At 38.6% G+C, this 25,546-nt stretch overlaps 1 protein-coding gene across 1 annotated transcript in view; it reads right to left on the bottom strand.

The window, feature by feature from the left end:
- STX18 (syntaxin 18) overlaps nucleotides 1-25,546 on the bottom strand; it is a 121,009-nt gene that overhangs the window by 95,022 nt on the left and 441 nt on the right. The window lies entirely within an intron of this gene.

Genomic DNA, 25,546 nt, shown 5'->3' on the forward strand with positions numbered 1-25,546 from the left:
TCTCTTACTTACTCTTATCTCTAAAACAGGGAGGCCTTCCTAAAAGGATTGTGAGAATTGAGCGAAAACGACTGGCAGACTGGAACGCTTTAAAGAAATACTAGCTATTATTCACACACTTAGACCTCATGTGAGCCCTATAACAACACAGCCCAAAAGACTAACTGCTCTATATCAACAGATCATAAAGCAACGTCCTCAACCATAAAAACAACTTCTCCAAGGTTATGTTCAATTAAGTGCAAACATCGGTTAAGTACAAGTATACAAGAGGAGATGTAGCTTAGAGCAACAGTGTTTCTGAGGAGTGGATCACTTTGTAAAGAGAAGAGTAATTGGCTGGCTGAAAGGAAAATAGTGGGGGGTATTCAGGGCAGGGTACCAGCATGGCCAGAGTCATTTGGTGAGAGAAATAAGATCTATATGAGGAAATGGCACAAAAAGAAAAGGAGAGAAAGACTAGCGTTGGGTTAAGAGGGGCTTGGATGATCTGAGAAAGAATATGGATATGGTGACTGAGCCAGGGAGAATGGGATGAAAGTAAGGCAGACAGTGCATTCATCCATCATTCAGCCAACAAGGAGCGAATGCCTGCCACAAGCAACATTGTGTTTGATGGTGGAATACAATAGAACATAGCACACATCCAGCCTTTGATCTGAAAGAACTTACAGTCCAGTGGGAGTGGCATTAAACAGGTTAATAAACAAATATAAAAATCCAAACCAGGCTAAGTGCCATGAAGGAGGTAGCTTCAGTGGCCCAAACACCACATAATGAAGTAGGAACTAGGGGGGAGTGCTGGTCTAGGAAAAACTGGGTGGAGATAGAAACAAGAACATTTTAAATGGATTAGATAAGGGAGGGAATGAGACAGGATCCGAAGGGTCTCTCAAGTTCCTACTTAGAAGGACTCATCTTTCACCTTCTCTGTGAAGATCCTAAGAAGCATGGGGACAGGAAAGAGGTAAAGATATCGTACTATTCTAGTCTAACTGAGCAAATGTCTCATGGAAATATTAAGCATAAGGTATTTGTAACACTCTTTAGGTTTCATTTTCCCCATATAACTCTCAGAAAGTTCATTCATGCAACCAAATACAACTACTTCCCTCCCCTATGACAGAAACTTCAAAACTTCCCTAGAACGGTGAGACCTAAATGAACTTAAAACAAAACAAAAAACCAAAACACCATTCTGGGAATGGTCATAAAGTTTCTAGAAAAATTCATGGTCCAATATGCAATGATGACATCCAATAAATACCTCAAAACATTGGTTTCCAACACTAATTAGAATGTGAATGACTTGAATACTAAATAATGGGGAAAAAAGAGCTTTAACTATTGCATAAGCATTCTAAAAACTGTAGTCATCTTTCGTTTGTCTTGTGTTTTAAGAAAAACTTGAAGTTCCAAGATTCCTGGATAAAATTTAAATATTTTGAACCGCCAGAGCGGTGGTTAATTCTCACACGAAGATTCATCAAATCATAAACTGACTTGAAGAGAAATGGTTTGAAGTGGATTTTGAACACTATACACTGTATCTTATAATGGATACCAGCCTGATGAGCAAATGCAATAAAAAATGTGTAAAGAGAAAAACAACTGTAAAATATATTTGATAAAAGAGACAGATTTGTTTTGGCAGTTTACATGTATTTTTAAAAACATCTTATTAAGTGTACAAAGCAACTGAAAATTACCTTAACTATAGTTTTCTAAGTTTAAGGGCAAATAAATTATGTTTTCCTAGCACATAAAAAAGAGTTATAGTCAGCAGCAACATTTTAAAGGCTACTTTAAAAAAATACTACTCACAGGTATAATCCCCTCCCCCACCCCATGCAGTCTTTTCTCCAGTGCAAATTATTGATTTGCAGACAAAATTATTCAGAAAACACACATCTGATTATAGCATAAGCTATCAATGACACAAAAGCTTTTGTGATGAGAAAAGGCAATATCTCAAATCTAAGAAGGTAAAACACCAAGTAGCAAAAATGAATCCTTTAAGAACTATCAAACCAAACAAAAAATAAAATTAGATATAAATTCAAGTTTTAGACTGTGGTCAATTGAGGTCTAGACAAAACCCTATGTTTGTTCACTGCCTAGTCTCCAGTCTGCTCCAAGTTTGAAAAGGTAATTGAACACAGTCTATAATTACTGGATTAGACACAGATGGGCTCTGTACATTTCAGGGGGAAAAAAGCACTGTTTTGATTCATTTTATGATTGCCTGTAAGGTCAGACTTTTCAAAATGTACTTTCATCTGTTAAATGGTTTCTCAAATTCCCTGGGGTAGATCTTCAATAACTGTGATGTTTTAAGCAATTTGGGTCTATCAGATCCTGTCTTTGAATGTAACTAGCTGCCCATTTTCTAGTATTATAAATGTGCATGTAGGTTAATTGCTACATCTCTTACATATTTTCCGAAGTTGCAGTTTTGGGGGGAAAAATTGAAAAATTGTGCCCCTTCTCCGACAGGAATTGGTCATGTTGATGAGGATTTTCACATAAGAGAAAAAATTTAGCTATTTAATAACAAATGATTTACTGTCATCTAAAGTCCATGAAAAATATTTTCTGACTCAAGTGAAAAACAGAAACAAGGGAACATCAACATTTGGGACAAAAGCTGTAAGCAAAGTAAGTTTAGATTCCTTCCAACTAATTTATAAAACAAGGTAACACACACTTGACTCACCTTATGCATTTTTATTTAATAACTGTAAATGACTAGGAAGTATGTTGTCTGTGTAAACACAAAAAATGAAAAATTATTTCCTAATCTAAAAAAAGAAAACCCCTAAACACAGCATTCTATATCACTTACAATAATAATGATGTCATTATATAGCAGTGTATTATAAATTCATGGTGGAAAATAATATCTAACTTGGAGAATTTGGTATTTGGTCCCTTCAGTATCCTGCCTATCCTATTTCCAAACATCTCATGTTAAAACAATTTAGTCAATAGAGCTAGACACAAAATTTTTAATTATAGAATTTGTGGCATAACCAATAGCTTCAGCTAAAATACCACAAAAAGTCTTCTCTGCTTAGTACACTTAACCACAGAAAGTAGATTCTCAGGCTAAAGACTTGGTCAAAGGGGTTCCCGACTCCACCAAACGAGCCCCGAGAAAAGCTGGTTCAGGCCAAGGGCGGTTCTGTACCAGCGGCACAGAGGCTCCAGGCCCAGCAGGACAGCCTTCACCTCGTTCCCACCTTTCACAATGTCACATTAGACTCGCCTGTTTCTTTTTAAAATCTCCTTCATTTTCTATTCCCCAAGTTCACTTCAGTTGGCTACTCTGTGATCCTGATAGTATAGAAACACCTCAACAGGAGAAAAAAATATAATAGAGTGTAGAGTAAGAAATAATTCTAAAAAGTTTTGATATGTTTTAGGAAGTTGGTTTTGTGTGCTTGTGTGTGTTTTAACACACATGGAAAAGGAGAATTTACAGTCACCTAATAAAACCTAAGTTGATATTCTTCATGAAATTATACATGCAAATAGGAAGTATTTATAGACAAAGATTTATAGCCATGTTCAAGAAAATTTAGCAATTTTACTGACACTCTCTTCAAGATGCATAAATATAATCTACTTATAACCTCCTCTTGTCACAAAACCAAGGAGTTTCTAAACCACACAGATAATCTTGGGTTTTTTAAAACACACTAATTTGAATAGAAGAGAAAATTTTTGCAGAGACAAATGTTTATATCACTATTTACATGAACAGAGCTATCATCATTTCATATGTAAGTGTTCCCATAAATGTTGTTCCAACTATAATAGCCTCACGTGTACTAAGGAAGTGGTTTTTTAAATTAAATCTATTATATATTTGTTGTATCTTTATGCAAAACGAACATAGGCCTCTATTTTATATTTTGCATATGTATGGATTTTCTTATTAAAATTTCCTAAGCATAAGATATATCTGTATTAAGTGACTAGAAGCTCAGAGTACCACGTAAATGCTGTAGAAAATTATTAACAATTTCCGTCCTTGCTCTCCATCGAGCTCATGCACAAAACCAAGATAATATCGGAATAAAGTATTTGTACAGAAAACCATGACAGAACTTTGGCCTTATTACTGTGCTATTCTATGCTTTCTTCGTAAGGGTGTATATAAACTGAGTGCCACAAGCCAACCGAAATGGTAAAACGGCCAAGGAGGGAAGTTTCTCTAGGTAAATCTGTTCGTGAAATTAAATATGCGTTTCACAAGACTGGTTACCAAAAATTGTGCCTTAATGTCGACTACAGACACACAACAACTACTTAAGAGAACACAAGGGTTTTCTTAAAAAGATATACATGCTATGAATTAATTCCATCCTTCCTTCCCTCCTTCCGTCCTTCCTTCCTCCCTCTCTCTCTTCCTTTCTTCCTTAATTTCATTTCCAAAGTCACAGGAAACACATTTAAAAATATTATAATGAATTTGATACATATTATTCTGCATCAATACCCGGTTTTACCCCAGCTCTGGCTCACAACAATCTTTACTCACATACACGTGCACTTTATTTCTTTAACATTAGTACTTTAAATAAATTGAGCTTAAAATCATGAAACTAACTATAAGAAACAAAAGAAAGCCTGGAAAGATTTCTTCTTAGCCTTTCTCAAAGAAGGCCTTTCCCTTTTTAAACAATTTACATGATGTTTTATGGTCCTTTTAGAAGAGAATTATGGTAAATGGCACTCCAAGTGGGTTGTGTGAACCCACAAACCACTCCTCATAAAAACTGCTATAATTTTCCAGGACAGGGACAATAAAATATCATACACAAGCCAAAGCTAAATCATGGTGTGACCACAGTAACAAACACATTATTTTCATGAAAATTAAGCATGATAAAGCTAACAAAGAAATGACAAAGAGAAAACTTCTGACAGATTTTCCTCAGTCTACTTAGCACTTACACAGCATTTACAGAATTTTCCTTCATTTCCTAAGTGGCTTGAAATACAGGGGCTAATCTAGTTCCCAAGTTTTTATATGTAGTTCATCTACTTTCAATAAGAGATTAAGAAAATAAGTAACTACAACTGTAGCTCAAAGAACACTATAAATAAGCCAATCAACCTACCTAAAATTATTAACATTTTTGTTTCTAATCAAATGTTAAACTTTATGGAAAGTTCAAATGAAATTTTCCGGAGATGCATTTCCCATTTCAGACCACTAGGGACCAACGAGTGTCTTCCATTCCCAAATCAGTAACTTCGTGGTTAAGAGAATGAACGTTGCAAACACTAGCAATGTACTCCCTTCTCCCGAACAGAACCAAATTCATTATCTGTGAAACAGCTGAGAAGATCCAAACACTGTACAGAGAAAAAAGGATGATCAAATGAAATTTTTAAAAGATGAAAGTAATTCAAATGGTATAACTCTTTAATCATCATCTACTTTGAAAAACTTCCCACTTTCCCTTTCCCCAAGACAGAGTTATTAAACATTAAAACTGAAAAACAATACTAAGACCATGGTTTTCTACCTCAGGGGTGGGAGAAACTACAATACCACACTGCCACAGAAAATAAAGCCTGCCTAATACAATTTACTGTTGCTGATCACAGCAGCTTATTGCTAAGTCAGGCATAATACTGAAATTAGGATCAGTGAGCCAGGCCAAAATATCTATACAAGAATATCATTTACAGAGAGTTAGCTTATGATGCAGTAAGAATGGTAAAATGAAACAGCATTTTCTACTTATATCTGGTATTATTAATTCTGGTCAGAGAGAACTATTTAAAATATTTACAACACTCCTTCACAGCAAAATATTGGAAGAGAATTGGAATGAAATAATACAAAGCTCTGAAACAAGCTAACTGATAGAAACCTTAACAGACATGTTCTACTGCTTTTCAGATTCTTATGCTAAAATGGATGGCTCTTTCTAGAGTAAAAAATTATGCTAAATTTATATAGTATTTTTGCACGTAGCTCAAAGTTCCCAACTCCTTCTGAAAGAGTACTGTTAATTAGCATTGAAAACTTCTAGGAGAATATGGCAATGATTCAATTAAATCTGCTAAGACATCGAACACAGAAATTTGCTCTCCTTCCTCCCGCACACAAAATTTAATATAATAATTCTAAAACAGCGAGCTGGAGAACAAAAGTTGAACACCTGAAATGCATACTTGTCAAATCCTTTCATATAAAAATGCACTTTTTTATAAGAAGAAAATTTTTGGCTTCTAAATCAAACTTTAAGAAAGAGGACATTTAAAAATGATTTACAATATTAGATATAAAGAACAAATAGTAATGTTTAAATAGTTTGCTATTAAAACTAAATTCGTTACTCTTGAGGTTAAATAAAGCTTTGTATGCTAAAGTATGTCATTGTATTTGTTCAGACAGTCTAGCGGGTCTTTGTTTGTGTTTATTGGAAATGCCTTCCAAATACTAGGCCCCAAATCAGAGCTTCCCAAATGGACTCTGCAGAGAAAAAACACTGATTCCAAAAAGAAGACTGTGCAAACAATATAGTTCCAAGATAAATAAATCTACCCAAACCAACTAAACTGTTCTTCCAGGTTAATCAGAGACTCCTGCCTCATAAAATATATCTTTCAGAAAACTTAAGATGTCCACATGTCAGACTTACAATTAAAATGATCTTCAGAACTAAAAAATTTCATCAGCCCAAACGCAATGAACAATTTATCTAGTCTTGCGAACAGATACGAAGAATCTTTGAAGATGCAAAATATCTTCACCTCATCCTACAAAATCTGACCTGACTCCTCCTCCATTTACCAAAGGCTACCCACCCACCCCTTCCACTGCCCTTACTGGACTCTACATTATTTGCCTAATACGGCAAACCCTGTAAGCAAAAAGAAGAGTTTACTGAATCTCTTTCCTTTAGGTCCCTCACTGACGTTTCCTTGGGCCCGCGGCATGGGGGCATGGGCCGATCTGCATGGCTGGCTCTACACACGTATCGTGAAGCCTTTACAATTGACCACACAAACACAATACCACAATGTAGGTCAACTTGTGCACTGAGATGGCAACGTGAAACTTATATAGAAGCAAACTACAGACATAAATCTAAAAGGGTAGAATTCCACTCAGTGATCCTAAAATTATTTCAAGGAATCAATCTCCAAGAATGCATCATGAAATCAGAAGAGCCCAGTTAAGCTTTAAGACGGGGGGGGGGGGGGGGAGATGAAGAAAGAAAGAAAATGAAAGACTTTAGAAGAGGCAGCAAAGGTTTCACCAATCATTATATCATTGAGAGGGCTCAAACTACAGATGAAGTTAGAATACAGAAGATTGTAGAAAGGGCATTTAAAATTATTAACTGATCAAAAATTTGTAGTTGTCATTTAAAAAAATACAACTTAGCAATTCAGTTCAGAAAGAAGAATATCCCCAGAAACATACACATCTGTTTAATATTACAAGCCAACTGTCAACATCCTAAGTGAAGTTTTAATTTAATATTTTTTCTTTCTTGATGTTTTACCTTTAATCAATGCCTCATGAGAGTATCAGCTTTCTATAAGAAACTGTTAAATATAAAGAAATGTTATTGTAGCATGTTTATAAAATCATAGTTCGAGAACTTTTTATTTTTCCAAAGCCTGACCACAACTTAATTATCTGCAGGACATTCCAGGCTCACAATTGCAAGCTCCAGTTCCCAAGCAATTTTAAACAATATCTACTGTACAGGACAGAGGGTACACAACAGACCGCAACATGGTTATATTTCCAAAAGTCAGCATTAGGCCCTTTAGACATGGTTTTTATTTTCATTAAACAATATTTGTTTCCTCACTAATCATTAAATGGTTTTCATCACTATTCCCTGTTTTCCTTTCACATGTCAGTTGTTAGCATCAGTGTTTGTGTTCATAATAAATAAAAAAGTGACCCACCCGGTTATTTAAAAACGAACACACACGATGTCTCATTCAACGAGTGTTAGAGATTCCATGACAAACTCACACCCTGAATACTGTTCTATTTTAATCTAGACTTTAATGGAGTAACAAACTGTACAATACTCCTTTAAATCAGATTTAAGCTTTGTGCCTGCTTATGTTATTGTGGGCACGTAGATCTAATCAGTGGTTCAAGACATATACTTGGGAAAATGCAAAAGGAAGAAGAAAAGACAGCAAGTTCATATTCCTGACCATAATGGAGAGGAATTGAAAATATTGCCAATTCCTACAGATGGATGAAAAAAGTAGCCTGATTAAAAGTAACATGCCAGAAACTGACCAAAATGCGGGGGAGCAACTGACAGAGCATTCCAGAACCTTAAGAATGATTCTGGGGAAGAAAATCTTAAAAAAAAAAAAAAGAGAGAGAGAGAAGAGAAAGTTGTATGCTGTGAGGTTATTAAGAACAATTTTAAAATATATGAAGTATGGAAGAAACAAAGAAAAATACATCAAAGTCAGAGGTAAAATTAATAGCCAGTAGAAAAAATAATCCAATAAATAATCCAGAAAATCTTCAGGAAGTCAGATACTTAAACTGTTACACTGGAATCACCAGAGTTTTCAGAAGAATAAATTATTTAAGTCCAAACAGACTAATTTTGGATTTCAGATTAACTGGCCAGTGGATATGTAAGCTCAGAGAGACAGATGCATAAATGCAGGGCACATGCATTTATTGGTTTCCATGTTTATTTATCAAACACTTTATAACATTTCCTGTGTGCCAAGCACTTTCAAAGCGCTTTGCTCATTTAATCCTCCAAAATTAGGTACTACTTAATTCCCATCCTATAGATCAGGAAATGAAGTTAAGTAATTTGCCCACAAGTCACACACCAGTAGGTAGTAAAGCCCAGAGTCCATGCTCTTAACTAACCACCATGCCACCAACCTCCCAGGTGACACTGCCTTTATCTAGATAAGAAGAGGTCTATTACTTGGAGGGACCCAGATGCCTAACTCCTCCACAGCCTCCTTCTCCTTCTCCTCTACCAGCCTCTCAGATGTTGCCATTCCCCATTCCCAGGCCCTCTTTTCTTCGCATTTGAAATTCCCCTTGGGTAACCTCACTCCTTCCTCAAGGCTTCAACCTCCACCTATACTCCGATGTCTCCCTGTCTATGTCTCTGGCTCAGACACCTTTCCTGAGGTCCACTTCTGTATCTACCATGGCCTGATAAACATGAATCCCTTGGGTGGGTGTTCAACAGGCACCTCAAATAACCACAAAGATGAACTCATCTTGAACTGAACCAGACTCATCTAGTCACCCACAACTGAAACCTTGAATTCATCTAGAACCATTGATTTTCATCTCCTACATCTAACAAGTCCCAAATCCTGTCAATATATCTTAAATCTGTCCTCTGTCCCTATGGTCCCTGGCTCAGTTCAGGTCTTCACTGGGTGTTGCTCAGACTGCACTACTGCAGCAGTCAATGGGTCCTCCTCCTCACTGCCAGCCCTTCTCACCTCCACTGAGCTTACCAACGGCCAGCAGAACGATCTTTCTAAAATCCATACCTGATCCTGCCAGTCCCCTGCTGAAAACGTTTTATGGTTCACCATGGCTTTGAGGATAATGACCTTCCTTCCCCAATCTAGGGAAATCCCTTCTACTCTTCAAGGGTTAGCTCTCCTGTGAAGCCCTCCCTGCTTCGAGCCCCTCCCACTGAGTTCTTCACTTCTACCTCTGTGTCCATATATACTTTGATAACAGCACTTATTACAACATGCTTTAACTATCTGCCTATTAGTCTGTCTTTTCACTAGACTATGAGTTTCTTCTGGTCAGGGATATTGCCTCACTCATGTTTGTACACCCAATACCTAGTTGCATGCCTGGCATACTCTATCCAGAGTGTTCAATGAAGAATGAGTGAGTAAGTGAGTGAGTGAGTGGGTGAAGAATTCATTCGCAGAGATACCCTCAGTCCAAAGCAATATCAATAATCTGTCTAAGGCAGAATGAAGAAGCACAATTTTGAGTGTAACGTACATCTATTGTTGGCCACCCACATCCATTGCCCTCCTCCTGGGAATAGCTCCCCAAATTTCTTTTGGAAATCATTCTTTCCCTATTCTCAGCCATGTGTGACACTCCTCTATTTGCAGAGCTGGGTCCTAAGCAGACCTCTGGAGACGGGATTAAGGAGAGGCATCTGCCTCAGTTCCAAGATGCTGGTGGGTACTCCGAGGAAAGCACCTCTCTCTTCCTCTGGATGGGGTAGTATGGCAAGTAAGGTCTGCACGTGCTGCAGCTCTACAGCTATCACGAAGCAGAGTTTGGGGGTACCTTAAGGGAGATGTTAATACCACGAAGGCAGATCATAGGGAGTGAGGTAAAAGGCTTTTGGTGACACTGCTTTGTCCCCTGGGTCCAGCCGAGCTGGAGGTTAAGTCCTATTACTAGACTTTTCAGTGACATAAATCAATAAATTCCCTTAATCATTTAAGCTAATTTACATTGGGTCTCTGTAACTTGTAATTGTAAGACTCCTGATACAGCAAGTTAGTGTTTTGTGGGAAGAAAATCAAGCTACTCATTTGAAGAAAGGCACAGAAAAAGGAAACAAAACAAGGAGAGGGTGAGAGTAGACCACAAGTTAAATCTGACAGGCAACAGGGAAAAAGGTTAACAGGATACTCCAAAACACAAATGAGAAGGAGATTCAAGATGCCTTCCTTTCCAGACAGCATTAATCAGGCCTTTATAGGGTATTCTATGGTACCTTTATGAAAAGAATAAAGTTTTATAAAGAGCTAGAAGAAGAAATAAAAAAAATAACTAACGCTTCTTCCTGAAAAGGCCTTTATGAGCAAAAGAAAGGGCTTTGGGATAATTTAATCTGGAGAAAGCAAGTCCTAGAGGCAATTTAACTTGTTGAAGGGTTATTTATAAGGAGGTGACTAAACAGCTGTTCTCCAATTTCACAGGGAAAAGAATTAGAGGAAATTGATTTATATTTCAGTATGAAGCTGAAGGCAGGCAAAAGGAAGAAGTGCTCGAGGGAGAACTGTTAATGGTGAAAAAAAGCTAAATGAGAAACTGGATTTTTATGGCTTTTAGAAGATGGAAAATCACCCATGTTGATTCTTTTAGCTTTGGGTCAAACTAGTAAACAAATATTTGAGAACGCCTTCTATTTATTTAGTCACATACCATGTACCGAATCACCACTACGGACCAGGAGCAGGGCTGGGCATTGGGAAGAAAAACGTGAGTAAGACGTGGTGACTGTCCTGTCTAACGGCTGCAGCACTAGCTACCAAAGCCAGTGAGGGAAATATTTAAAAAACATCAAATCACTCTCACCCTTTCCTTTTCCATCTCCCACGCTCAAAGATAAATAATATAGTTTAGACAACAGCACTTGGAAAGCTAAGCAACAATGCAATCATTAAATAACAACATGTGAGTGCCTATCTCTTTGCTAGATGGGATACTGCTTGATTCATAAATCACTGAATAAAGCCAATCAGATCTTCAAAAAGTAATAATAATAACACCACCAAACAATAATGCAAAGGCTGTCATAAGCCACACATAGTTGCTGGCTTAACGAGTAATACAGGCAGCAAATGCTTTGAATTCAGAAGAGATTAAACTACCCTTTAAGGATGGGTAGAATATGAGTAAGTGAAGGGGAGCGAGCCGTCCGGGCAAGAGAAATAGCAAGAGCCAAACAAGGAGACAAGAAAGCAGAGGAGTTTGTGAAAAGAGCAGCTTGGTTAAAGCTGGTAGGATGATCCAGGGAAGTGTGGGATGTAACGCTGGAAAAGTGGGTAGGGCTAGCTTTATAAAGACCTTTGAAGACCAGCCAAATAACACAATTCACTGTGTGAGGAATGGGCAGTACTGAACACTTCTGAGCACAGGAACATAAGGAAAGCAGCATTTTCGGCCCAGTGGCTTGGCTCTGGGCGGGGGCGGGGAGTGCTCAGTGCTGTTCCATCAGCTCAGGCTCAAGATGGTGAGGGATGAGCCCACATGGTAGCAGTGGGCCGGATGAGAAAGAGAGGAAGCACAAGGCACAGATTAATTTCACAAATACGTGCCGAACTCTGCACTTCGTCTCTGCTGTGATGGGGAGTGGGACACAGTCCCTGCCCTCTTGGGCCTGAGAACTCACTGGACAGGGGAGGCCAGCAAAAGGGAAACTGAGACAAGTGCAGAAACGGCGGTCAGCATGGCTGAGTGGCCGGTAGGCTCTGATTCCCAGAATTGTATTTACATGAGCTGGACAAAATCAAATAGTCAAAATATAAACACAAAAACCAATCCTCCCAAAATATCACCTGATGTGTATCATGGGAGATGCTGATTTTTATTGCCAGTTGAGTCATGGAAAAGCATAGCAGCAAATATGCCTGTACTGACTGAATTGTACCAAGCAATGAATACAAAAAAAGACTTCATAAAAGAAAGAAGGTCTTTTTTAGGACTGAAATGTTCCCAGATTTCATCCTTTGACATAACTGAGATATATTCACAGATTTCCCACTTACCTACAGATAAGTATTTAGACGCCTTCAGAAAATTCATCACCTTTCCTTGATATCTCTTTTTTTTTTTTCTTCCTTCCCTTAATTTAATTTTGATTTAACTTCGTCTTGTCACTGCTTGCTTGCAAATCACGGCCTCTATGTCTGGAGTCAATTAGGGCTATAAAGTACCCCACCACGCCTTCATCTGGGGACCCATTTATATATATTTTCTTATTTCAAGAGGTAGAGCTAAAAGCCCGTAACTCCAAAAGTTTCCAATCAACCATCACATTCTATTCTTTGGAAAAGTATGCTTTTCTCCGCAGTTAAGAAGACAACATCAAACTATATTTTTCAAGAATATTTCCTCTCCACCTGTATAAAGATGAATTGTGCTTTGGGAATTCATTTGCAAAAAATGGCTTGAGTGTGTGTAATACATGCTTAATAGCAATAACATTAAAAAAATCTTTCTACCATTTAAAATTAAATGTAATTTCCTTATTACTTTAATGGAATCCTTTGGAGTTGAAGTATTTAACTGGTCCCTTTCACATCAAGTATTCATTATATAATTCCCTTTTAATATTAGGTATATTAGGTATGTAAACCATCCACTGACAGAATAAAAACACACATTTTCACTGAAACAAAAACAGGAGAAAGACAAGGCAGCTTGATTCAGAATCTGATAATGGGTTACAGATTCCAGTCCAGTTCAGATTTATAGTCAAAATGCCACAAGACCATTTACCACCTCTAACCCTTCAGGTCATATTTGGAAGAAAAGTATGAACTGCCACATCACTAAGAGAAATCTGTTTGAGCCTAAAATTCTTGACATTTCCCTATTGTAAAGTTGAGGGAGAGACAGAGAGAAACATATCGCCTTTAAAAGCCACCTTAAATAAAAAGGCAAAGATGAATTGTCCAAAGTTCTATCCACGGGGAGGAATTCCCTTTGTCACTATCTTTCAGGGTCACCCCTGAGTGGGGCTACAGTACAATCCTGTCTATTGATGGCTCTACCAGCCTATTGGCTAAATCCATCCTAACCCATGGGATGCCTGACATACACAGGTAAAAAATTCTAGGGCTGGTGGGCAGACACATAATCTGAGCAATAGATTGTGGATGCAAAGCCTTTACCCAGTTCCCAAACCAACTCCTGCCTCTTCCAGCCCTCCAGTCTCCTGCTAGAGCCTCGAACTGGCTGCACCCAATCAGAAGCCAGAGAACAAGGACACCCAGCCACGCACTCCTTAAAGATCGGCCTCCTGATGCAGGAGCAGAGTGGAAAGGATAGAGAGTAGATCTGTAGGGGCCGAGGGGTAATACCTGGCACACCCCATTACCTACTTTTCACACTCCTTCCAGTTAAACTGAGCTTTCCTCAGATTTTACCATCCTGTGCTTTCCCACTCCTAGAGCCTTTGTCATGTGTTCAGTCCTGCATCTCCTCTCTCCATTCCACATGTGGAAAATCTGGGAGGCGCACCTAAATGTCACCTCTTCCATGAAGCCTCCCCACAACCTTACCCTGAAGTAATTCTCTGCTATCTAAATTATCAAAGTTCCTCTTGTGAAAACTTCTATGAGTATGTCTTATGAGTTTACTTATCACTACCTGACGCAAGTATTTTTTAATCTGTTTACTTGTTTAGTATAAGTTTCCCATTAGAATATACTCTCCATGAAAGCAGAGATTTTGGTCTGTCTTACCTTTGCTCTATCCCCAGGGTCAAAAACAGTGCATAGCGTATAGCAGATGCTCAATAAATATTTGTTGAATGAATGAATGCCTTCTTCTAGATTGTTAGCATATTAATGACCAAAATGAAAGTCTCTTTCATCTTTCCAGCCCAAAGAGCAATCTAAGTGCCTTCCTTATACTTATGGGCAGATACTCAAAAAATATAAGCTGATAATGAAGTAGTTGCCATTTAATGAGTATCTCTAATGTACCAGATACAATGCTGGCAGCTTCACATGAAATATCTCATTCAGTCCTCACAACAACCCTAAAAGGTAGTATGGCAGAGCTGTGCCTTCAGGATGAAGGCCCTCATTCCCCCAACATCCAGAAGAATTGCCTGCTGATGGCTCACAGCTGAGTCTCTCTCAGGCACTGTCCTCAGAAGAAGGAAGCTGTGTCACCCAGCTCGAAGGACTTTCCCTGGTGAAGCCCTCATCTGATGACTGACCGATGGTTTTTAAAGGCCTGGCCCCTTGCCTCACCTGAGCAATTCTGAAAAATCATCTCAGCTCGAGTTCTCCATGGGACTGACTGTTGAATGAACAAATAAATAACAAACTAGTGTCCCAGTGACAGAAAAGGGAATTATACTTTTTCATATGGATATAATATATAAGTTGGGTCTACTTCTTTCTCAATGATTTTACTAACTAAAACTACAACCCTTTTTCCATTTTCCCAAAAACATACCTCAACACTACTTCTAAAAAATACACAGTTACTAGTAATTGTTGACTAAAAAAGAGTTTGATTGGAGGCAGCTGTACTTCCCCAAAAGCTAGTCAGGCATTTTCAAATACCTGTGATTTATGTAGCAAAATATGCTCCTAAAGACAGCAGATGATATGACAACACGCCAAGGAGAGAATCACCAGAGATCTGACCTGTGCCATACAAAGTGATGTCCAGCTCCAAAGTCCCAGGACAGCGCTCAGCATGCACATACCCCCTGCATTCACAGAGCCTGGAGATGGGTGGCAGGCGATCCCAGGAATACGGCACAAGCTCATCAATGTTACATCATCTTGGGCAGGGCACCTCGGTTCTTCATGAGTAAAGGAACCTAACTCGCAAGGATAGTCAACCAAATTACAAAGCTTTTTAGCATAGGTCCAGGTAGAGTAGGTGCTCTACGAGTGGTAGCTATTATTATTGTTTATTATTTTTTAGAATGACAACCAGAAAGCTAAGACATCAATGAAACATTTGTGGATGATTTTTCTTGTACAGGTTAAGAAAGTCTGAATTGAAAATCCAGCTGAGTTACAGGAAATTACTCCCTTTACAAAAGATTTACCACAGACTTCCTTTAAAGAGGGGCCCCCTCCGTTGTACATTTAATATATAATTAGATACTGCTTATTCATGACATTTTTTCCAATCAAAAGATATTAATTCTTTTCCATTTCTTCCAATGCAAATAAAAACTCATCTGCTAGAGTTTTACTTATTCTGTTTGCTTCTCATTTCAAGAGGTAATACGTGTTCATTAGAGAAAGTCAGGAAGATAGAAGCAAAAAAATAAATCACCCATAGTCTCATCAGCCAGAAATAGCCATTGTTAACATTATTAGTGTATTCCCTTCTATCATTATGTCCATGCCTAGAGTTTTTTAGATTTTGTATATAATAGTTTTAATTGTATCTGTTGTTTTGTACTATTTTTAATATGAGCAATTCTTCTCATGTCATGACAAACTCTTCAGTATGCCATATCACTCTAATAATTCTTGTACTTGGAAATAATGCTATAGTGGTCCTCTATGTAACTAAGTACTTGTGATAGCTGCTATCATCAAAATCAACACCATTATAAGATTACTGCTGCTAATTTTTAAACTCAGAAAGACCTCCCACTTCTAGAAGATAGGTCATATTTCATACACAGTTTACATTTTCTTCAGTTTTGCTTTTACAATTAAATCTTTAGTCCATGTAAATTTACTTTAATGTGTGTACAGTAAAAGACAAGGACATAAAAAAAAACAAAAAGCCTTTTTTTCAAAGTGCTAACAATTATCCCCATCATCACTGAATAAACCTTCTTTTTTCTTACTGATTTACAATACCATCCCCTAAAACAAGCGTTACACACACACTACACACCTGGCCTAGCAGGCTTCACTGATTGATCCATATATGCATATATTATTTTTTGGCTTTAAAATGTTTTAATATTTGGTAAGGCTAGTACACCCACCCCAACACACACACCCTTCCACTTTCCTTCAAAATTAATTAGCTTTTCACTCACCTTCTTTTCTAGATAAATTTCAGAACTACTTTCTGCTGGAATTTGGAATAAAGCTGCACTAAATCTACAAATTAATTTAGGAATAACTGATGTCTTTCTAGCACTTCTTCCCTTCCACATACACAATATGTGTTTCTACTTATTCAAGTTTTCTATATCTCTCTACAAAACTGGGAAGTTTTCTTCAAATGGGGCATTTACTTTTCTTATTAAGGTTATTTCTAGAAATGCTTTTTGTTACTACTGTAAATGATTTAATTAGATTTTAAATGGTCATTAATTAGATTTGGATGGCCACTGATTTTTGTACACTTATTTTGTACAAAAGCTCAGGAGGCCTTCTATAATCTGCAGACTATAAAGTACCTCCCCAAGTTTGTTTCACGCCACTGACAAAGAAGAACCCACTGGCCTAGTCAGCCAATTTCCTTACTGTCACTGAAATACATCCTGCTCAGGCTCACCACCTACCCAATTTTACTTGCTCTTCAAGGCTCTGCTCCCACGTAAAAGTTTTCCTGACTAGCCTGCTCCCAATTATCACCTACCCCTTTCCATTCTCCTCCAGCACCGAAATAAGTTCTCATACATTTAACACTTTCCCCAAAGTTAGGAATAATTTTCTTTTTATCAAATCAGGGCATCCAATTTTTATATTGAGAGAAAGATTCACAGAAAACAAGTAAAGTGAATTTATATACTTTTGCCTTTATCTTAAGAGATTATAAATTTGAAACATATTTGGTAAAAAAATGTACTGTTTGTTTAAAATAGTGATAAACTGAAAGCAGCCTAAATATCTTTCAATAGAGGTTCAGGTGAATAAGTTATGTAATATTTTTTTTTTTTAGGTAAGAGATTTTTATTCTGCAATATTATTTTTAATGGTTATGCAGCCAAATAAACTGATGACAAGAACAACACGTATTGACATAGAAAAATGTTCACAATATGTTATTAAGTGAAAAAGCCAAGACAAGACAAACAAAAGGAGGGGCTAGAAAACGGCATTGTAGAAAAATTGTTTTTGTTTAATAGGAAAAATGTCTGAAAAAATATATATGAAAATTAAAACAGTGGCTATTTCTGGCCAGTAGTACTATATGTGAGTTTCACTTTCTTTTTTATTCTGTTTAATGAGCACTTACTGTTTTTATAATCAGATTTTAAAATCAGTCAACTTCAAAAACATGCCTCACTGATAACAGCCCATTATAAGAGTCCATAATCACTATTAAATCAAATATACTTGTGGAAACATACCGAACAACAACTTTGAAAAACAAAATCATTTTTTTTTATCTAGGTGAAAAATTCTGAGTACACAGGAGCTCGGGGGGAAGTATCATAAGGCGCTGGGCAGTTACTACTGCAAAAAGCATTTTAAAATATATTCTGAAACTTTCAGAAAAAAGAGTACTGAATCATGGAACCACCCTGTTGAAAAGGTCCTTAACGATTATCTAGTCAAAGCTCCTCATTAAACAAGAAAAATGAAAAAAACAAAAAGGAAACGAAAAACAAAAATAGAGGTTAGGTGAGTTCTCCAAGATCACACAGTTAATTATTGGCATAGTCCAAAAGTATTTATAATTCAAAACTTATGCTTTTTAATTCCTTTCTTAACTTCTCCCAGTCAAGATATGCTGCAGTCTGTCATTTCTACTTAGACTATAAAAGACAAATGTTGATTTTACTAGGGTTTTCTTATCATCTGTCCAAAAAGTGAACAGGAATGTATACAATATTGTGAAATGAAAAGACTCACTTCTCTTGGTTAAATATAGCTTATGAGCTCCATAAGAAAGTTTTGACAAATAGGCATTAGGTTAGACTGTGACAAGTAGGAGAAGGCAAATTCTAGTATTTACAGACTTTGAGAACCTGAAAGTCAGGAAGAAAAAAGTACTACCGAGTGCAAAACTACAACTGTGCTGCAAACTTTTCATATGTGAGTTATGTGATATATGAGTTCATTCAACACATCATACTTTTCACTTCTCTGGTTTATTCACTTTCTCTTAGAGGGTTCGGAAGGGGCCTCTTTTTAAGTCAATTTTAAACTCAATATGTTTTAAGCACAACAAGTTTTTCATAACACAAGCCATAATTAACCATTGTAAACGTCACTGATACTTTGCCCACCAGAGGGAGCCCATATAGATTTTCACATAACAAGAAACCTCAAACATCAAGTTTGTATGAATTCTAGAATCATATTATTCATAATATGATTAATATTGTAAAATCACTTGATAATATTATATTTCTATTCCCTCAAATAGAGAAAAATTAATTGAGATCACATATGTAAAGCCCTCAACCGAGTTCCTGACCTATAGCAGAAGCTCAAAAATAATTGACTTTCCAAAATTTGGATCCTCCTGAGTATTAGTTATGGCACTCAAAGAAAATAATCTGGTATTCTAACTTGTACACAAGTTGGTGTGAGCTCAGTTGATATCTGCCCTGATAGATGGTTCTATCCTTGGTATGTTGACAAACCTGGTTCTCAAGCCTGCAAGATAGTATCAGACCGTGGACAGGAAGAGTTCATTAACAATGTCATCCTGAGAGGACCTGTTTTGGCAGCCCTATCCTAGTAGGTGATACACTGAACTACTGGCTACCTGCCAACTAGAAACTGAGAAAAGAGGGAACTCTTTGACCCATTCCAGATTTTTCTTGGAATGAAGGAGAAAGTCAATTGACTATCCCTGAGAACCATGCTTCTACAGTATGTGATACAGTCATTACCACCAAGATGAATTTCTTTCAAGAATAAAGAATGCACAATTGAGCACAAAAGTCTGTGTAAGAACCTGGTGTCTAAATGGCCCTACTGAGCATCCCCATCTGCAGTCTGGTGTGGTTGACTTGCCTTGTAGCTCTCATCATAGTAAGGCCCAGCCCAGTGTTCACTGGATTTGTGATGTGGTTGGCTGGGTATATGAACTACGTGTCTTTTTAAAGACTCAATCATCTCCAAGATCTAAATATGACAAACCTAGAGGACCCCAGGGGGTTCCAGCTATGCTCTCCAATCCAGATTTACCAAGAAGCACTGCCATTGGGGAGTTACCCACCACTTGTTGTCTTAATAAAACTCTAATGTCTGTTGGGCCCCGTGAATCTATTCTCCACTGTTTAGAACTGAGAACGGGAAGGCATGATTAATGGCATCCTACTCTAACTTTGAAAAAAATGTTATTGTGATATCTACCGCCATGAAACTTGCCAACTAGAAAGCTGGGAATTATTCTACCTCTCCCTCTTTCTAACCCCACCAATGGCTACATGTTTTTAAATCCACCTCCTAAATATCTACTTCATCCCTCCACTCCTCTGTCACTAGCTCATCAGCTCTCACCTGGATTACTGCAATAGCCTCCCAATTAGCTCCTCTATGTCAGTCGTGTTACACTCCAAACCCATCTGCAATATTGCTGATTATTTTAAAAGACAAATATGAACTTTTCAGGCCTCTTCTCACATAGCTTAGAGCATAAAGTCCAAACTCCTCAGCACTGCTGACAATGCTCTCACCCAAGGTCTGGCCAACTTTTCCTCTAAAGAGCCAAATAGGAAATACTTCAGACTTTGCCAGCTACAACTCTACCACTATAGCACAAAAGCATCCATAGCCTACGTGGAAACAAATGACCGTGGTTGCATCCCACTGAAACCTCATTTACAAAAATTGGCAGTGGCTGGATTTGGCCTACGGGCCAGAGTTGGCTGACCCCTGCTCTAACCTAATCCAGCACAGCCCCATCCCCTGCCTTTCTGCCCCTCACCCAGGCCTACTCCAAAAAAGGGTTCCCATCACTCCAGCCTTGCCTCTGCTCCCCCCAGTCACCCTGCTGTTGTACACCGGTGCCTTTGCTAACACTCCTCCCTCTGCCAGGAATGTGATTTAACTCCCTTCCTTTGTCTGGTAGAATGGTTCTCATCCTTCAAGGTTCAGTTTGATTGTCTACCGATTCTCCCTCAAGGGGCTTTAGTTATCCTTTATTTCTATTTTCAAAGAGCCAGGACATATGTCTCATAGTTTTTTGTGTCCTCACAATGACTGACACCTATCAACAGTCCAATGCTTACAGGAGGTGGAATAAATCAATTAGTATTGAATAAATATAATTTCAAAAGGTAGTCTTCATAAATCCTGGAAAATTTCAGGAGTGCAGTCCATACAAAGGGCTCACTATTTATATCATGGAAAGTCACTAGCACTGAGTTCTGCTTACAGTACACACTCAGTTATTATGATCCATAAACACACAGCATCATGAAGTTAAAAGAAGACTTGGAGAACATTAATGCAGTGAGAAACTGTGTCTCTCTGAGCCCTATGGCTGGTTCCAAAGGGGCTCCTCAAGGAGAAGGGGGAATGGCGGTAGAGGGGCAAGCTGGCTAATGAACCTCTCTCTTCCCCGCCCCCTCATCCCAGCCTTAGCAAAAGCTGCTCCTTATTTCATTTGCAAAAAGAACTCTCCATTAATTTTTTTTAAAATCTATATGATTCAACAGACCCACGTTCTGTTTGAATCCTACATCCTAAACCTACACTGTTTCCTGATCTATTCCTGTCTTGTGTGGGCCTATCTCCAGCTTCTCACTGACCCTTGGCACTTGTTGCCTGATACTGCTTCTTTGAACCATGCTCCCTCAACTGAAACCCAGTTTAAGTAGAATTATACTCAATCTATTGAGTATCTATCTATGGATAAAGTCTATTTCCAGCTACTATGGATAATAATCCAGGTGGTCCCAGCTTAACCTTCGGCTCCAAACATTGGCACACAAGTTCAACACTACATCTCAGAAGAAAATCGAGGAGGACCTGGGGAATCAATGTGAACATTACGGTTGTCACTTCTACCTGAGTTATTGTATTATATATGGGTCTGCTTCTCCACTTGACTATAAACTCTTTGAGGTAGGAACTAAATCTTACTAATAAAATAAAAGCTACAATTTATTCAAGGTTTGTTCCAGATACTGGATTAAGTGTACATATATACTGTATAATATTAAGGAATCATGTTAGGATCACACATTTCTAGAATTGGAAGGAGCCTTGGACAGAGATCAACCAGCTCCAAAATTAAAAGCAAAGTGACACAGTAGATAACACTCATTCTTTAATTCAAGAAACATTTACTGAGAACCTATCCTGCACTATTCTAGAACCTAAAGAGTCTTTGTTTCAATGAAGTATATAGTCTAGTGGATAAACAAGTCAATAGATACATGATATGTTAGATAATGACAGGAATAAAGCGGAGTAAAGAACAGAAAAAGGATGCTACTTTATACAGGGCAGTGGAGGAAGGGCTCACTGAAACAACGAATGAGCAGAGGCCTAAAGATCAAACCACATGGAATCTGGGAGAAAAGTGTTCCAGGTCGAGGGAACAACAAGCGCAAAGGTCCTGAGGTAGGAATGTGCCTGGTGCATGTGAGGAAAGCAAGGAGGCTAGGGCAGCTGGAGTAGACTAAGAGGAAGGTGAGAGGAGGGGAGGCTCAAGGAAGGTAGACCATTTGGCTTTGGGTTGCTGTAAGAAGTCTGAATTTAAGCCAGGAACTAAAGGTAATTAACTCATAAAAAAAATAAAAATAAATGACACTTAGCTTTCACAAAAGCAATGTGTAATAAACAAAGAAAAATTCATTTGCATGCCTAATCTGAAAATAGAATTCCCAACAACACAGAGTCGCTGTTTATCTTATAAACAAGACATCTTTGTTTTACAAGAAATCGCTACAGTTATAGTCTAAGCTGGCGGTTTTACCAATGTGGACACTGAGGTGCAGAAAGATTAGGTGGTCTGTCCACTTCATGGCTGAACTTGGTCTAGAACACAGGTTCCCTGATGTTCTGTTCACTGGCTCCTGTTGCCCCTGCATACTCAGTTTGGCTACTTAGAGGGGTCTTGGTTTACTGTGTATTGCTTCCCCTGGACTCTGTAACCTTTATAAATTGTAAGAAAATGAAAGAGCTGCCCCTACGAGGCACCTCCAGACACATTCCCACACCAAAGCCTGTCATACAAACTCCCACAATTCTAGTTTTTTATTCCCCACAGAGTTGAAGACCACCAGGCAGGTAAAGTGAAGACAGGTCAGGCACTGTGCTAGGGACTAGAAGGAACATTTTTGTCGGTTTTGCCTGCCCAGCATCCCTTACTCCCTAGTGTCAGACATAGCACTCCCTTTTCCAAGGTTCTGGTGAGGCAGCAATCACAGCACCCAACCCACCTCTTGGAGTGGACATCTGACCTGGCCATGTGAAGAACCTTATCCCTCTGAGGACGTAACGAGGGCTCAGGACCCAAGCAGAACCAACTAGAGTCCTTTCCTGGGGTTTTATGGATACGACCTAGAGAAAGAAGCTCCTTCCTGTGTTTCCCAGTTATACAAGCCAACATATTCCTATTTTGCTCAGGTTAGTTTAAATTAGGTTACCCTTACTAGCAATCAAAAGAATTCACACTGATGCAAGCACTTGCACACCTTTTCTCATTTCATCTGCATAACCACCTTATAAGGTTGCTATTATTCACTCTATTCTAGGAGTGAGGAAACTGAGGTTAAGTAACTTGCCCAAGTTCATGCAGTAAGTAAAAGGCATTCAAATTCAGGTCTTTCTGCTCCAAATCTTATTCAGTATGCAGTTATGAATTCAGTATTAACTCAGGAAGAAGAAACTCAGCTGAAGAATTTTTGGTTTAAAATTATAGTGGAAATGTATGTATGGGGCAGGGTGGGAAATAAGCAACATTAAACTGGAGTCAAAGGACGTGGCTTCTTCCTCTGGCTCTGTCCTTTGACCTCATCTATTATGACTCTGGGCAAGACATTTCACTTACCTGAGTGTTAGTTTTCCCACCTATAAAATGAAAAGACTGAACAACATGAACTTAAGATCCTTTTAAGTACTAAAAGAAAAAAGTCCATGGTTCTGCTTCAGGCATACAGACTCTATTTTTACTATATGTTATGTAGGATGTCAGCAAATATCAACTTGAATGTCAGGTCCAACAATAGGTAATGGTTGCCTGGGGCACAAAGGATTCTGAGCAACACAGATGTACTGTGAAATTAACACTGGCTTTCATGGTCCCAGGGAGGGAGAAAGAGGAATAGCTGCATGCTTGTCACACATATGCCATCGCGGATAGCTTCACCTTGACAGAGGAGTGTCACTGCCTCCACTATCGATGCTGTTTAGTACCTACACAGGATTTTCAGATTCCCTCATGAACTTACTTGGTTCCCCTTTGCAAGTAAAGAATGAAAGTACAAGAAAGCAAAGTGGTGTAGGGAATAAAGTTTTGTGCCACTGATGAAAATACATCTAAATGGCCTACACGGGGTTAGGGTAGGAGGGTGAAGAGGAACAATAATAATCATTATGGCTCTTTACAATATATACAAAGTCTCATAAGATCCTAATAATCAGCTTACCAGTCAAGTAGGGTATTATATGCCCATTTTATAGAAAAGGGAAATGAGACTCGGGTAACAGGACTTACCCAAGTCACCCACATCTAAGTAGCAGAACCCAGATTGGAATCTAAGTCTTCTAAATCCAAGACCCAGTTTCTACTCCCAAGGTCCCCATTAATCCCACAGCCCAAACGAGTTAACTAATCAAGCTCCCATTGCAAAGTGGCACAGTTACCACTGTTAGGAGTTGTTCAGCTATGAAAAGTTCCTCCCCCCCCAAATCTGAAATGCCATTACTAATTTGTAATTTAATGGGTAGACACGCATTGAGTATAAATAAACTGAGCATAAAGTTACCCATCTCCACACCTTTGTGCATACTCTTCTCTTAGCCTGAGATGCCCTTCTCCACCCTATCTGCACTGGACCCAACTACTCTTCTTTCAAGATTTGTTTCAGGCATCAGCGCCTCTGTAAAGCCTTTCTTGGCCCTGACGCATAATTGAACACACTCTCCTTTGTGTCCTACACAACGTCTTCAAGGCGTTGTGGCACTTCTTTTGGTAATGTGTCTGTCTCTCCCACCATTCCTTTTAAATCGTGTTATTCTAACACAATGCTGGTCAGAAGGTAGGCGCTTAATGTATGCTTATTGATGGATTGAATATATTCATCTGGACCAATTTCCCTTCCGAGGCTTGAATATCCTCTAGAAACTGCCAGTCACTAATTCATGCATACATATATTCATTAAAAAATATCTGAGTGTCTACAAAGTACCAGGCACTGCACTGTGTATCAAACAGAAGTAGAATTACCATGAAGTTTAAGCATCAGGGCCCCTCCCTTGCACCCCCCCAATGCTCTGAACCTTTTTTTTTGTGACTCTGTATTTTTATTTCTTAAAGAGGACAGACAGAACTGTATAAGCTTCAAGCTCCACAAAAACTAGATCCACCCTTGGTGCCAAGGCTACAAAAGTGAACCTGGCAAACTTTATCTCTCCGCTTACAGAGTTTCCTGTTTAGTGGGGAAGGAGACAACCATTTGTTCATTCACTGATTCAACAAACATTTACTAAGCAATGCTATGAGTCAGGCTTCGGGGATTCTGAAGTGAAGCCAACACTGTTACTGCCTTGAAGGAGTAGGTCCCTGCTCTCCCGAACGAAAGCCTGCTGTGTTCAGGGAACAGAAAGTAGTTTAGATGGCTGTAATAGAGAGTGTTTGTGAAAGATTATCCTAAACCAGTCTCAAGACAGACCGGTCCCTGGCATGAACCCTAACCTATTGCAAGAAGCAAGGAGAAGGGACAGGGCGGCCGAATGCGATCTTGGATCTCAGTGCGGGGCGGGGGAGCGGAGGGGGCTGAGACAAGTAAACAGAAGAGATAAATACACTGTGACTGTAGTCAGTGCTGCGACAGGAAAGCAAAGGGCGGTGGGGGAAGCTTCGCCGGCGTTCAGGTCTGCACGCTCATTACCTCACAAAGCAGCCCATGTACGTTGCAGACAGAGTTCCGAGTTCCCCAACATGCGTCCCCATTCCTCGACCTAAGGCTGTTCCTTTCCAAAG

The sequence above is a fragment of the Balaenoptera musculus genome, chromosome 5 (assembly GCF_009873245.2).
Source record: "Balaenoptera musculus isolate JJ_BM4_2016_0621 chromosome 5, mBalMus1.pri.v3, whole genome shotgun sequence".
NCBI lineage: Eukaryota > Metazoa > Chordata > Mammalia > Artiodactyla > Balaenopteridae > Balaenoptera > Balaenoptera musculus.